The 14,042-nt window shown below is 51.0% G+C and overlaps 1 protein-coding gene across 1 annotated transcript in view; it reads right to left on the bottom strand.

Annotated features, from left to right (window-relative positions):
* Positions 1-14,042, bottom strand: part of RIPOR3 (RIPOR family member 3) — a 70,359-nt gene that overhangs the window by 38,641 nt on the left and 17,676 nt on the right. The gene's annotated exons all lie outside the window — the stretch shown is intronic.

Below are 14,042 nucleotides of genomic sequence, written 5' to 3'. Positions count from 1 at the left end.
AGAGATTTCACTATCTGCTCTGCTTCTCAGAAACACCCGGAATCGGTTCCCTCCTTTGCATCCCTTCCCCCAGCGCCAGGCCCCCACCCCTGCCACCTCTGTGGTCTTCACTGGTCCCCCTGCCTCACCTGGCCCTCTGCCCCAACGTGAAGACCACAGTGAGCTTTTAAAAATGTCCATCAGGTTTCTGACATCCCTCCTTAGGCTTGCAGCTTCTGGACACACCTAGAACTCAAGTCTTACCCCTGGAACTGTGTTTACAAGGCTCCGAAGAGAAGCCTCATTCAGGGGTGCCTCGGGAGAGCCCAGAAAGGGACGGGCGAGAGCTCCCTATCCCCTGTCCAGGAAGGCAAGAGTACCTGTTGTGCCCTTTCTCCCCCACCTCCCAACCCCGAATGAATCACAACTGATCTTGTTCTAATAAAGGCAGGGGCTGGGGAAGACTTGCAAAGTCTTCACTTAACCCATCCTACCGCCACCCGTTCTCACCCAGCCTGGGAGGCAGGCAGGCAGCCTCCCAGGGAGGGTGAGCCCCTCACCCTGTTTACAGCTAATGCTGTGGCTCAGAGAGGGCAAGTGGTTTTACCACACTCACACAGCCAGGGGAAGGGGGTGGGTGGAGACCTCTGGCAGGGAGGAAATACTGGTGTTCAAACGCATTTTGAGCACTTGAGTCGTGGCATGTGAGGAGAGGCTGAATAGGGACCTCACTGCGAGACCCTGGGTGGGTGAGGGTCTAGGGCTCAAACTGGGGAGCCCAGCGGCTATGAACACTTAAAGCCCCCCCACCGAAGTTGTTCTTGCGCCGTCCCTGCAGTCGCCTCACATCTGAATGAGGATCCAGGTCCCAGTGGGGCAGAGTCAGCCTCCAGGAGTGCCCAAGGTCCCCACCAGCAGGTCTGGGACTCCTGCATAGGCACGTGGGCTGATTCAGAGGGACTGTTTGCTGTTGGAGGCTGTTAACAGCACTGGAAATGGTCAGGGGTTCTCCCAGAGATGAGCCATCTGGTCATCCCAAGATAAACAATTTACAAAAGACACATCTAGCCAGCCTGCCATTTCAGTTTTTCTTTTTCCAATGCGATGTGCCATTTCCTCTCCCTCCTGGTGCCAAATGCAGACACAGAGGCTGTCCCGGGCGCCCAGGCCCTAGCTCCTGTGTTTCCCTGGGACAGGGGGCCAGAAAAGTCAGATTTTTTCACTTTTCTTGCCCCATCCTCAGGGCTGAGTGACTCTATGGCAGAGGCTAACCCACATGGTAAGGAGAGTGGACTCCCTCCCAAAGGAACAGCTTTATTTTCTAGAACCCAAAGTCTTGAATTTCCAGAATCTTCAGCCTAAAATCCATTTCCTTTTGGAAGAAGACCCCTACTGGTCTCCCCAGGTATTGCAGCCCTGCTCTACCAGCCGTGGCAAATGCCCACACAGAAGAGAGGGGATCCGTTTCCGATGTTCAGAGCAAAGCCCCTGGATTCCCAGGCATGCAAGACATGCGTGTGGCTTCACAGCCTGAAATAAACAGTTTGTGCTGGAATTGTAATCCTAGAGTTTCCAAAAAGTGTTGCAAAACACCCCAGGCGGACTCTGGAGTTTGTGTACTACAAGCTGTTTATCAATTAATTCCTTCTTTGCCGAACATTCTTACTTGGCCTACTGGGAGAGGAGTGTGGTGGGAATGCATCTCCGATTTTGTAATGAAAATCACCAGGGAAAGAGGGTTCACTTTGGGGAGGCTCTTGTTACAGAAGATGTGGCTGGAACAGGTGGTTCCCATACGCACGAGGCTAGTACGAAGTCCTGAGCTCCTGGAATAAGGAAGGGGACCTCTGGGGACGGGGATGTGGGGACTGTGCTGTAACCTGTGAGCTACACGTCCACAGAGTCACGGGAGGGTGAGGAGTGTAAGCCTTGATTTAAAAAACAAAAAAGCAACCAAGGTTAAGTCCATACTTTGCCTCTTCCTAGCTCTGTGACTTAGACAAGTCTGAGCCTGTTTCTCCATCTGTAAAATAAGGATCATTGATGTTACCTTCTGTAACTTGCTTTACGGTAGCAAGAACATGCTTTTTTTCCCTCTCTGTTAAAAGGAAAAACCAAGCTACAATGTATATCTTTGTCTACCGCTTTGCATCCCAAGGTTAGAGCCCTGAGGATGTGTATCAGCTTTCTGCGGTGCTGTAACAAAGTATACGGTACACCAGGTAGCTTAAAGCAACAGAAACGTTAATCTCTCACAGTTCTGGAAGCCAGATGTCCAAAATCAAGGTGTCAGCAGGGCCATGTCCCCTCTAAAAGATCTAGGGAAGGGTCCCTCCTTGCCTCTCCCAGCTAATGGTGGTGGCTGTCCGTCCTCGGCGCCTCTTGCCTGGTCATTGCCCCTCTCCCGTCTCTGCCTCAGGGGGTCATGCGGCCTTGTCCCAGTGGTCTCTGTCTTCACAAGGCATTGCCCTCTTGTTACAAGGGCACCATCGCTGAATGAGGGCCCGCCCTAGTGACCTTGACCTGACGACATCTGCAAAGACCCCATTTCCAAATAAGGTCACATGCACGGGGACAAGGAGATAGGACTTCAACAGATCTTTTGGGGGACACAATTCAACCTCAGGTAGAAAACACTTCGTTTAATCCAGCAGTTTAAGGAGACTCTGGATGTGTCGAGGTGGGCCCCCAGCATTGGTGGGTGGGAGAGAAGATACTAGTTCAGTATAAGAAAGCAAGAAACGCACTTGCTGATGACGGACAGCACGGGAAAGGAGGGCTTTGGGGGGGGAGGGGACAACACATGAAAGTCTCCAGGCAATGAAATCTTAGCATGGGGATTCTTAAATTTACTCCCAAATGTGCTCCCCCCACCCCGCCTTCCCATGCCCCCCAGTTCTCCAGACTTTCTCTCTTCCTGATGGCACCCATTTTCCTTCTGAGGACTTAGTTTTTGCCTATCTGCTATAGATCTGCTGGGCCTGGCCCCGGAGCCCCACGGGGGGCGGGGAGGTCCCCTCAACAAGGACAGGCCCAAGAGCCACACCGGGCGAAGCAGGCACAGCCTCCCTGGAAAAGGAAAGCGGGGACAGGCAGACAGAAGACGGAACACATTGGATTGCGTTCATTCTGGTTCAGTGGGGCCCTGACCGGAATGTCTGCTGTGAGCCCGCCTTGAGTTCCGGAGCTCTTGGTTCAGGCCCATTCCCAGGCCTGTGCACACTCCCAGTGACCTTCCGGGAGACCCCCTCAGCTCAAGTCAGCCAGATCCTTTCCCACAGGCTCACAACAGTTATCTCTAGAGCCCAGTCTGGCGGGCTTGTGTCAGCAGTACTTTAGGGAAAATGAAAGAGTCCGAGCAGTGTCCAGCATGGGATACAAGGAGAAATGACAGTGATTTCAGAAGAGCAAAGAAATTTTAAAAATCAGCACATGTCAGCATAAAGGTATCTAGAAGAAATGTTGAAACCCTCAAGAATCCTTAGGGGTCACAGGGGCCACGTCCTGGATTTCTCTCTGGAGTCTCGGGCCTTAGTTTACATATTAAAAGGGGGGGTACCCTATGGGAAGTCTAGAAGATGTGGGCATCCGGGGGCTGACATGCGGGGCAGGGAAATGCCTGGTGTCCACTGACACAGGACAGTGCTGACTGCTACCTGACACACTGCTCCCACTGGAGCGGGTGGCCCCTTGCTTTTGGCGGGTGTACCACAGCCTGAGCCAGACCGCCTCCCCTGCTGTGAGCCTGGGCCTCTGCCAAGCTGGGCCCTTCCTGAGCACATGCTGTTTTGATTCTGCGCCCCTCAGGCTTTATTAGTTTTTCCTGCTAAATGAGGTGAGGTTTGCCCAGCCCAGTGGCAGTTCCCGTAAAAGCTGGAGTTCCGATGACCCAATGTGGCGAGTTGACAGGGAGGCACTCCCCGAAGGTTGGGCTGGCTGGAAATGGTGCTTCACCCCTTCCAAGGATGGTGATGAGGTCTGAGGGCTCTAAGAGGAGGCAGGGGTCCTGTGGATGCCTAGAGCTCTGGGCTGGGGGTCGGTAATCTGGACTTGAGCCCTTGCTGGGCTAGGTAGGCGTTCTCCTCTCTCTCGTGGGCAAAATGGGGATAAAACCCATACGTCACAGCACCGCTTCTGAGCTCCAACAGGAGTACAGACATAGAATCAGTCTGAAAACTGTGAAGCTCTAACCAATAAACGGTTGTACTGGTATTAGTCTAGCTCTCATGACATTTTTTTTTTTAAAGATTTTATTTATTTGTTAGAGAGAGAGATACAGAGCGCAAGCACAGGCAGACAGAGTGGCAGGCTAGAGGCAGAGGGAGAAGCAGGCTCCCTGCCGAGCAAGGAGCCCGATGTGGGACTCGATCCCAGAACGCCGGGATCATGACATTTTTAGTAAAACCTAAGACCTTCTGTGGGCAGGCAGAATATTAAGATGACCTTGCATAATCCTTTCTCCTTGGAGTGGGATGGAACCTGTGAATGTAATGAGGTATGCCTCCTGTGATTGTGTCACCTTCTGTGGCAGAGGGGAGACTATACTGGGTGGGTCTGACCTTATCAGGTGAGCCCTTAAACAGGACTGGCTCTTCCGGTCAAAAGAGGTTTAAAGTAAGAGAGGGATTCCATGTGAGGGAGAGTCTCTCCATTGATGGCTTTGGAAATGGGGGAGGTTTGTGGGAAGGAATATGGTGGGCCTCCAGAAGCTGAAAGTGACCCGGCTGGCCGTTGGTCATGAAGAAGAAACCTCAGTCCTATAGCCACATGGAACCAAATGACACCCTCAAGAGTGATCTTGAAAGTGGATTTGTCCCCAGGCCCTCTGGACGGCAACTCAGCCTGACTAATATCTTGAATTGAGCCTTACAATGCCCTCGGCAGAGAACCCGGCCCCATCAACTCTGACTCACCAAACTAGGACTTGTAAATGGGGATTGTTCTAAGTGGCTGGGATCATGGCAGTCTGTTACACAGAAAACCAACACATCTGTCGAGGAAGCCTTGAAATGGAAGGCTGCCAGGGTGCCTGGTGAAGACGAGGTTCAGACCCTGACCATACAGCTCGGGCTGCCTGATGTCGGCCACACCACCTCCCTCACCTCCCGGAAACTGTTTCCTCATCTGTAAAGTGGGGATGGAAATTAAATGCATGAAGCATTGGAGCAGGGTACGTCATTAAGGGTGCATAATAAATCCTCAAGAAACAGGAGCAGTGCATGCATTAATGATTAGAAATCAGCTGATAGCTAGCAACAGTGCACCTGTGGTCTTCAGAGCCCTGTCCCCCACACCAGGGACATGGGAATGAGCCCTGACCCAGTGTATTGGGAATTTCAGACCCTTGGGGAAGCAGGACCCTGAAAGTCACAACTTTGGAGACAGTAGGTGGGATGCCATGACATCCTTAGCCGGCACAGAGAGCCCTGGTAGAATTCTGTCCTCGAGATCCCCTTCACACTGGCTTTTCTGCGGAGGAATTCTGTCGCTCAGCTTCGGTCTCATTCTGTGTAAAGGAAGCCCGGACACCTTCATCCCAAAGTTTATAGCAGCCGTGCCCACAATAGTCAAACTACAGAAAGAGCCCAGATGTCCATCAGCAGATGACGGATAAAGAAGATATGATAAGCATGCGCGCGCGCGCGCACACACACACACACACACACACACACACACACACACACAACGGAATACTACTCAGCCATTGAAAAAAGAAATCTTGCCATTTGCAAGAACATGGGTGGAACTAGAGGGTATAATGCTGAGTGAAATAAGTCAATCAGAGAAAGACAATTATCATATGATTTCACGCATATGTGGAATTTAGGAAGCGAAACAGAGGAGCATAGGGGGAAGGAAGGGAAAAAGAAAATGAGCTGAAATCAGAGAGGGAGACAAACCATAAGAGACTCTTAATCATAGGAAACAAACTGAGGGTTGCTGGAGAGGAGGGGGGCAGGGGGATGGGGTAACTGGGGGCCGGACATTAAGAAGAGCATGTGATGTCATGCTTCAGTGTTCTTCTAGAACACTGGGTGTTCTAGAAGACTTATGACTCACTGAACTCTACCTCGAAAACTTAATACACTATTAATTGAATTTAAATTAAAAATACAAAATTTTAAACAATAAAAAAAAATAATAAAGAAAGCCTGAGGCCAAGGCCTTATCCTTGGAAGAGGCTGACCCTGGACCCAGGGAGACAGGGGTGTCCAATCACCCGGTTCTATTCATGGCACGTGCCCTCGCCAACGCTACTGCACCCCCAAATTCTCCCAGTCTCTGAACCTCACAGTCCGCTGCCCTGCTCCTATGTTTCTCCCCCATCCTCGGAGCAGTCCCAAGCCCTGGCCACCCACCCACATGTCCAGATTCCGCCAGATCTTCCTCCTCTCTGTTCCCTTGGACCCAGATTGGCAACACCAGGCGGTGGGGACCATACATTCCAAATTAAACGCCCTCTGACTGCTTCCCCCAGCAAATCAAATCCACAACGAGATGCCATTTCACCACCACTGGGACGACTGACCCTCCTCTGAGGCGCGGACAACGAGCACCAGCAAGGACTGGAGAGATTAGAGCCTCAGACCCCATGGGCTGGGAGCAGAGCACGGCGGCTGCTTTGGAAGATAGTTCGGCCGTTCCTCCAGTGGTTCAGCACAGTTACGAGTGGGCAGGGCATTTGTCACTCCTCCACGTACACCTGCGAGAAATGAAAACACGTGTCCACGCAAGACACGCACGCAAATATTCCCAGCAGGGTTATTCTCTGAAGCCAAGAAGCCAAAACGACCCGAGTGTTCATCAACCAACGGGTGGTTCGTGAAACATGGTACAGCCAGACAGTGGGACAGTGTTGGGTCACATAAAGAAATGAGGCAGCCGTACGTGTCCCACCGTAGATGACTCTTGGACACAGAATGCTGAGTGAAAGAAGCCAGACACAGAAGGCCACAGAGCAGATGATTCCATTTCTATGGAATGTTTAGAATAGGCAAATCCATAGAGACAGAACACAGATGAGTGGTTGCTGGAGGCTGGGAGCAGAGAACGATGACTTCTAGTGGGGGCGGTGACTGCTAATGGGGGTGGGGTTTCTTGGGGGGGGCGTGGAAATGTTCTGGAATTAGATGGTAGTAATGGTTGCACAACTTTGTGAATGTGCTTAACTCTACGCTTCGAAAGTATGAGTTTTAGGGGCGCCTGGGTGGCTCAGTCGGTTAAGCGTCTGCCTTTGGCTCAGGTCGTGATCTCGGGGTCCTGGGATGGAGTCCCATGTTGTGTCGGGCTCCCTACTCAGCAAGGAGTCTGCTTCTCCCTCTCCCTCTACCCCACCCTGCTGCTCGTGTGCTCACTCGCTCTCTGTCTCTCAAAGAAATAAATAAAATCTTTTAAAATAATAAAAAATAAGAGTGTAAGTTTTATGGAGCTTTATCTCCATTTTAAAAAAATAGGTTGATAAAAAAGTCCTGATGGCTTCTCACTGGCTGCCTAACCTTGCACAGGTGACTTGGCCTGAGCCCGAAGTTCCCCGTCTGTAGAATGGGGCCGTAACAGCAGCACTGCCTCGTGGGTCTGCTGAGATGACCTAAGAAGATACAAGAAAGCAGTGCTCAATGAAGGGAGGTTTTAGAATTCACGTTAGGATTAGTCACTGCACGAGATAAATTAGGGCGGTTTTCTGAGGGTCTGCCTCCTCGGGCATCTCTGCTCCCATATTCCCATCCTGCCCGGCCAGTTTTCTTCCTCTTCCCACCACTTGGCGTGTGATATTCCCTCCAACACCCTGTATGTCCTTCACAGGTAAGTCCAAGCTTGCCCTTGCCTTCGAGCCTGCCCCCCGTAGCGCCTCTTCTGAGCCCCTTGCCCAGATCCACCCTCTCCCCGGGGGACGCCATCCTCTTCCAGAAGCATTCAAGGGAGTCACTGATGGCAGGCTGACTCCCACCCAGAAGGTTTCACATCCCAAGCCAGGCTCCGAGCAGCTTGTCCTGTTGACGTGCGTCCCAGACTTCACGAGTTTATTGCCTTCCTGACACCCCCGCTTCCCCCATACCGGACTACCACCTGTATTTCAAGGTGCTGGTACTTTTCTATAAATGACCTCGCTTTTCAGAAAATAAGCATATTTTGGAAGGACACTTTAATCATGGCTGTAAATGAAGAGCCAGCATCATTGGCCATCAAGAAGAACAGAAGTGGGAGCTGGGAGATAGTCGCACTGAACACAAAACCGTGTCTGAGCGCAGGTAGCCACATTGTCCGCTAATCCCGCTCCTTTAAGGTACAGACATCAGTAGGTCTTCGCGAGGCGTTCAAGACGTGTTAACAACAGAAAGACTCTCACTGGCATACTCGGGGCTGAGAGATCCCTGAAAGGGGACTTGCGTGGTCCGTGAGTCAGCGTGATTAATGCTTTTCCCCTGAATCATCTTCCCTTCTCTCCCGCAGTTTGTCACTTAAATATCACCTCCTCGTGAGCCTTTCCCGGGCTACTTATCTCAGTGGGACCAACCCTGCCCCTCTCCATTTTCTCAGTTCCCCATCTCGGTTTTATTTTTCTCTTCAGCATTTCACACCAGCAGATATCCTCTTCACTACGTTTTCCTTGTCTCCCGTCTGTCCCTCCAGCGAGAATGCACGTCCGAACGGACCAGCCCTCCCAGGAGAGGCCCTGGCCCCTGGGAGGGACTCAGTAAATACTTGCTGAATGAATGAACGGGTGCACGGATGACCAAATGGATCTTGTGCCTCCAGCAGCTTTGTACTGTCTGACTCTAGCTCCGTACCAAATCTTAACCCTTGGGAGGAGCCCAATAAACAGTTATTGAGTGTACAACCCAGGGAGGGAATGAATCAATCAGTCAACAAATTTCTGCCTGGGTAGTGGTTTTCAGTCTTTGAGATAACCCAGGCTTCTTCATGTGTATAGGTTTCCGAAGGCCCTAATTCTAAATTCTTCCTGCAGACTGTCTCCGGAACCAAAAGTACAGAGTCTTTGCCAAGAAAAGAGGCTGAAATTCTCAGGCCTCCGGTTGAGAACAAATAGTGCTGGTTTCCCAGGGGAAGCAAGTTAGGGACCCCAAGAAGTTGTGGGAGCTCAGGAGGTGTGGGGAGAGCATCTTCTGGAGACAGACTCCTTGTCTGCCCTGGCCGGCACCCTGTGGCACCCCGCCACGTGGGAGAAGCCAGCCAGACACGCAGGCACACTGCAGTTACTCAGTGATCCTAAGTACATCAAGATGGGCGCCCTGACGCCAGCCGCTCTGAGCAGATCTGGAATGAATTGGGGGGTTGTTAAGATTGCCGACTTAAGCCTCTTCTCACAGGAAAAATATTTATCTCACTGAGCTCCGCTTTTTGGAAAGCTGTGCCTGTAACAGTCCGCATCGATCTAGCAGAGTTTTGGCTACTGCTGGCTTTGTCTCTTCTCCTGTGTCCGGCCGTGTGTGTGTGTGTGTGTGTGTGTGTGTGTGTGTGTCCATGATTATTAAGCAATCAGCCAGAAGACACAGCCAGGACACTCTGCTCTTCTTCAACTGGAAAAAAATGGACACAAACTGAGTTTGTGGCAGGAGACACAAGACATAAATGTTTTATCATCAAAGATGCCTGCTTGCAAGAGACAACTGTTTCTTCCCTTCCTTTTCTTTTTTTCTTTTCTTTTCTTTTCTTTCTTTTTTTTTTTTTTTTTTTGTTCTTACCTAATATGCTCTTTTTTCCCTTGGTTTAGGGAAAAAATACAGATGAATGCGACATGGAAAGTAAGTACTCCCATCCTTCCTAGGGGCCATAGTCAGCCTTTAGAAGGCATTTTTTTCCTTGGCTTTTCTACTCTTAGAGCCGTGGTCCTGGGTTTGAATCCCAGCTCTGCCACTTGCTGGCTACGAGACCTGGAGAGCCACGTTACCACTTGGGACCTCTGTTTTCTCATTTGTAAGACAGAGAAATAATAGACCCACCCATTTAGGTTGTTGGGAGGAGTAAATGTGAGAATATACACAGAGCTTAGCTTTGTTTCAGGCACACAGTAAATGATCCACCAACGGTACCTATTTTATAGGTGGAATATATATCATTTTTATACATTATTACATAGCTCACTGTACCCCAACTGCTTGAGGAACATTACTTTTTAGTCATTGCTAATCTGACAACCCTTTCTTTAATCTGCATTTTAAAGTTCACCCACTATTTTCCTAACACGGGTTTTATTCGCTACACTGCTGAATGTTTCATCTACGCGAAGCATGGGCTAAGAGCTCTCCACCAAATATTTTAATCACACTCCTGGTGTATACCCAGACTTGACCAGACATTCATACACCCGTGTTCACAACAACATTACACACAGTAACCAAAAGGTGGAACAACCCGTGTCCCCTCAGCAGCTGGACAGGTAAACAAATGTGGTCTCCCTGTACACGGGAACACCATTCGTCCTCACACTGGAAGGGAATTCTGACTCAGGCTGCAACACGAATGAGCTCTGGGGACATGATGCAAACTGAAGGAGCCCAGTCATAAAAGGACAATTATGACGTGATTCCTCCATGAGGTCCTTAGAGCAGTCGAAGTCCTAAAGACAGAAAGTAGAACGGCGGGGGGTGGGGGGGGTGCCTGGGGGGCGGAGTCAGTTAAGCATCCCACTCTTGGTTTTGGCTCAGGTTGTGATCTCAGAGTCATGAGATTGAGAGCCCCCTTCCAGCCCCTGGCCCCAAGTTCTGCGCTGGGCAGGGAGCCTGCCCCTGATTCTCTCTCTCTGTCTCTCTGTCCCTCTGCCTCTCCCCAAGCTTGCGTGCCTAAGCTCGCTCTCTCCCCCACTCTCTAATAAGCAAACAGATAAATAAATCTTAAGAAGGGAGGGAGGGAGGGAATAATGGTGGGAGCCAGTGCCTGGGGGAGAGGGATCGAGGAGTTAGTGTTTAACGGGGACAGAGTTTCAGTTGGGGGAGATGAAGGTGTTCTGGAGGTGGACGGTGGTGACGGTTGAACAGCAGCGTGAATGTGCTTAACGACCTGAACCGTACACTTAAAAATGGGTAAGGTGGGAAATTTTATGTTATGTATATTTTCCTAGAACAAAAAGTCTTAATTAATCTTCCTAACATCCTGTAAGGTAGATTTTTTTATTGCCAACCCCCCCCCCATCCATTCTTTAAAAGATAATGAAAGGAAGGCTCAGAGAGGTTAAACACATTCCTAGAGTCACACAGCTTATAAGCAGAAGAGCCAGGCCTAGGTGGAATTCTGGGGACACAGGAGTCAGAGGGAAACCAATCCAACTCAAGGTGGCAGGAAAAGTTAACCGTGACCGATGGGCCCTCAAGGTTCAGAGTTCAGTTCTAAATTTATTCTCTGACCTTCTTGTGGCTTCTAAATTTGGCCAAACAAGTTCTTCCAGCCTGATCGATGACGTGCATGCATTGTTTTGAAGATGAAGCCTCTTTCCTGGTATGAAAGCAATAAAATAATGCAGATTTGATGGGAGAAGTCACCCTGCCTCCTGTCCGTGGCACTCCTAGGGTGACCCAGGACTCACTGATAGCAGAGACAGGTCACAGAGCCTGAGTCTGAATTTCTCCTCCTGAAAGAACCAGAAACAGAGCCTCAGGAAACAGTGAGGCAAAGAAATTCTAGCCAGAACCAAACTTAAAGTTTTCTTGAAGTTATTAGTTAAGAACAAAATAAGACTCCTTGGATCGTCTCCAGTTCAGGGAGGAATTTGCAGGGGCTGAGTCCCCACTTCTCTGGGAGGTATCAGGATGGCTGACTGGTCCATGACCCCTTCTCAGACATCCTGCCTCTACTGAGGTGGGACAGACATGTGCCCCTTGTGGTCTAGCCACCACTATCTGAACAAGCCTAGGACACTGGACCCTGGAGAGATGATTCACTCACTGACCAGAAACATAAAACTTCTGGTGCCCGGCCAGGAAGGATGAACCTGGACATCAGATTCCCTCCTGCAAGAATGTAAACCAAGAGACATGGAAGAGCACTCCAGTTGGTGCAGATACTTGAGCTGAAAGGTCAGGGATATTTGGAACGGGGTGGCCATTCTGGGGGCATAAGCACACAGATGTATGTAGAAAAGGGGTAGGTGTTGTGGCACTCTGGCTCCCAAAGTGTTGAGTGGCTGGATCAAACTTTACCTGAAACCCACATTACCACTGACTTTTCCATTACTCGAGCCAACAAAATCTTTGTTCAAATTACTTTTGTTAGGTTTTCTGAATTTTTATTTTTTATGACCAAAAACAGCATCTCTATAACCTCTCAAGGTGTCCCATTTTTACCTGAAATTGTCAGAGTAGATTTATGACACAGAACCCAACAGACCACATCAAAGCAGAACCAGGCAGGCAGAAGCACTTGGGCAGAGTTTAGGACTCAGAGCAGTGTCCCTGCACGTCCCGGGTGACGAGTTCCCCTTCTCTGGTCTGAAGCACTCCGAGGAGGGGCCGGGAGGTTAGAACTTGGCTGTAGGGACATGCTGTCCTCACGACAACCCCTTCCCAGCCTCAGAGCTACTGTTATCAGAATCTCTCTGAAGGTCCTGGACAAAGGGTGAAGCCAGGAACTCCTGAGGCTGAGGGCAGGTCAAGGGCCTGGGAGAGCGGGCTGGGGCTGGGGCTGGGGGAGAAATATGTCTTCCGTTTCCCTTGGGCCCCCACAGTACAGCTGTTGTCCACAGTGAGCCAACAATAGGGACAAGTAGCCTTCACTGGATAGGCAGTGACCCAGGACTAAAGGCGCTGCTGGGGATAAGGTGGGTCTCTTTGAGGCAAACGGGCTTAACAGTGAGTGGTGGCCCTGGGATCCACGCTGGCGTCTGATGGCTCCGCATGCGGCATTTCCAATTCACCGCAGTGAAGCTCTGAGACCGTGGCCACATCTGCCCGCGCATTTCCCTTGCAGCTGGTTCTACAATCAGCAGCCGCTCCACGGCCTCCCCAGGGGCTCCGGGGAGCTGACTGCTGATGAGGGAGAGGATTAGCCACAACCTTGACTCTCCTTCCGGCCTCTGCCAGACCCACCGGAGGCGTGGGTGTGTCCGGCCTACCTGGGAACATCTGCTTCTGTCGTCAGACAGGCTGCCCTGATGAGGACCAGACCCCCCAGAGAATGGGCAAGCCAGAGAAATTAAAGATGAATTTCCAACCATAATTGACCCCATCTGTGAAACTGGGGGCTTCCCAAGGGCCAGGCAGGCACTGGGCTCAGGTTTAAGCCCGGGTAGGGGACATCATGGGTGCTGTCACAATCACAGCGCCCCCACCCCGCTAGAGGGGGAGACGGCTGTAGGCATCGGGACCCAGCACCTCTGGCGGGTTCTCCATCCAGGCTCCTCCTCTCAGGGGCCCTGCCACTTCCACTGTTCAGTTCTTACTGGTTTTCACAGGCCCCCAGACGAGTCAGTGGCACCGGGACCCAGTATGGATTGGCATCCTGGCTCCCTTGCTCACTGGCTGTGTGACGTGGGGGGACACTGATTCATTTTGAGCCTCCGTTTTCTCACCTGCACACTAGGGGCTTGTCATAGCCCAGAAGTTTCCAGACTATGGACTGCACCCATCTGCGGACCATGAGCTCAGCAGGGAGAGTCATGAACAGGCATTTACTTCTGTTCTTCAGCCTCGGTGGTGACATTCTCCCAAGTGCACACCCCACCCTTTCTGGGAATGATATGAGGGCAGGGATCCCATGGGCTTCTATGTTCCCACCCAGCACCTTGCACGGAGTGAGTTGCTGTGGGGAGCGATGTGCTTAATGGCTCTCCAGCGACTTGAATACTCTATTCTGTTCCCTTTCATGACAGTTGCTCACCCAAGGAGTGCAGCTCTCAGAACTGGGCTCAGGCAGACCTGACCTCAAGCCTGGCTCTGCCCTTACTCAAGCGTGGCCACAGGGAGCTCTGTCCCCTCCCTCCAAGCCTCCGGTTCCATGTCTGTTCCCAGGCAATAACTTCACCTATTCTATAGCATTGTCTTGTGAATCTGAATTAACTGATGCAAAGCTCTAGGCTTTGTGAGAGGTGCACAACGAGCCCCATGTCAGCC

This window comes from Mustela erminea, chromosome 7 (assembly GCF_009829155.1).
Source record: "Mustela erminea isolate mMusErm1 chromosome 7, mMusErm1.Pri, whole genome shotgun sequence".
NCBI lineage: Eukaryota > Metazoa > Chordata > Mammalia > Carnivora > Mustelidae > Mustela > Mustela erminea.
This window is presented reverse-complemented; position numbering and strand designations above follow the sequence as displayed.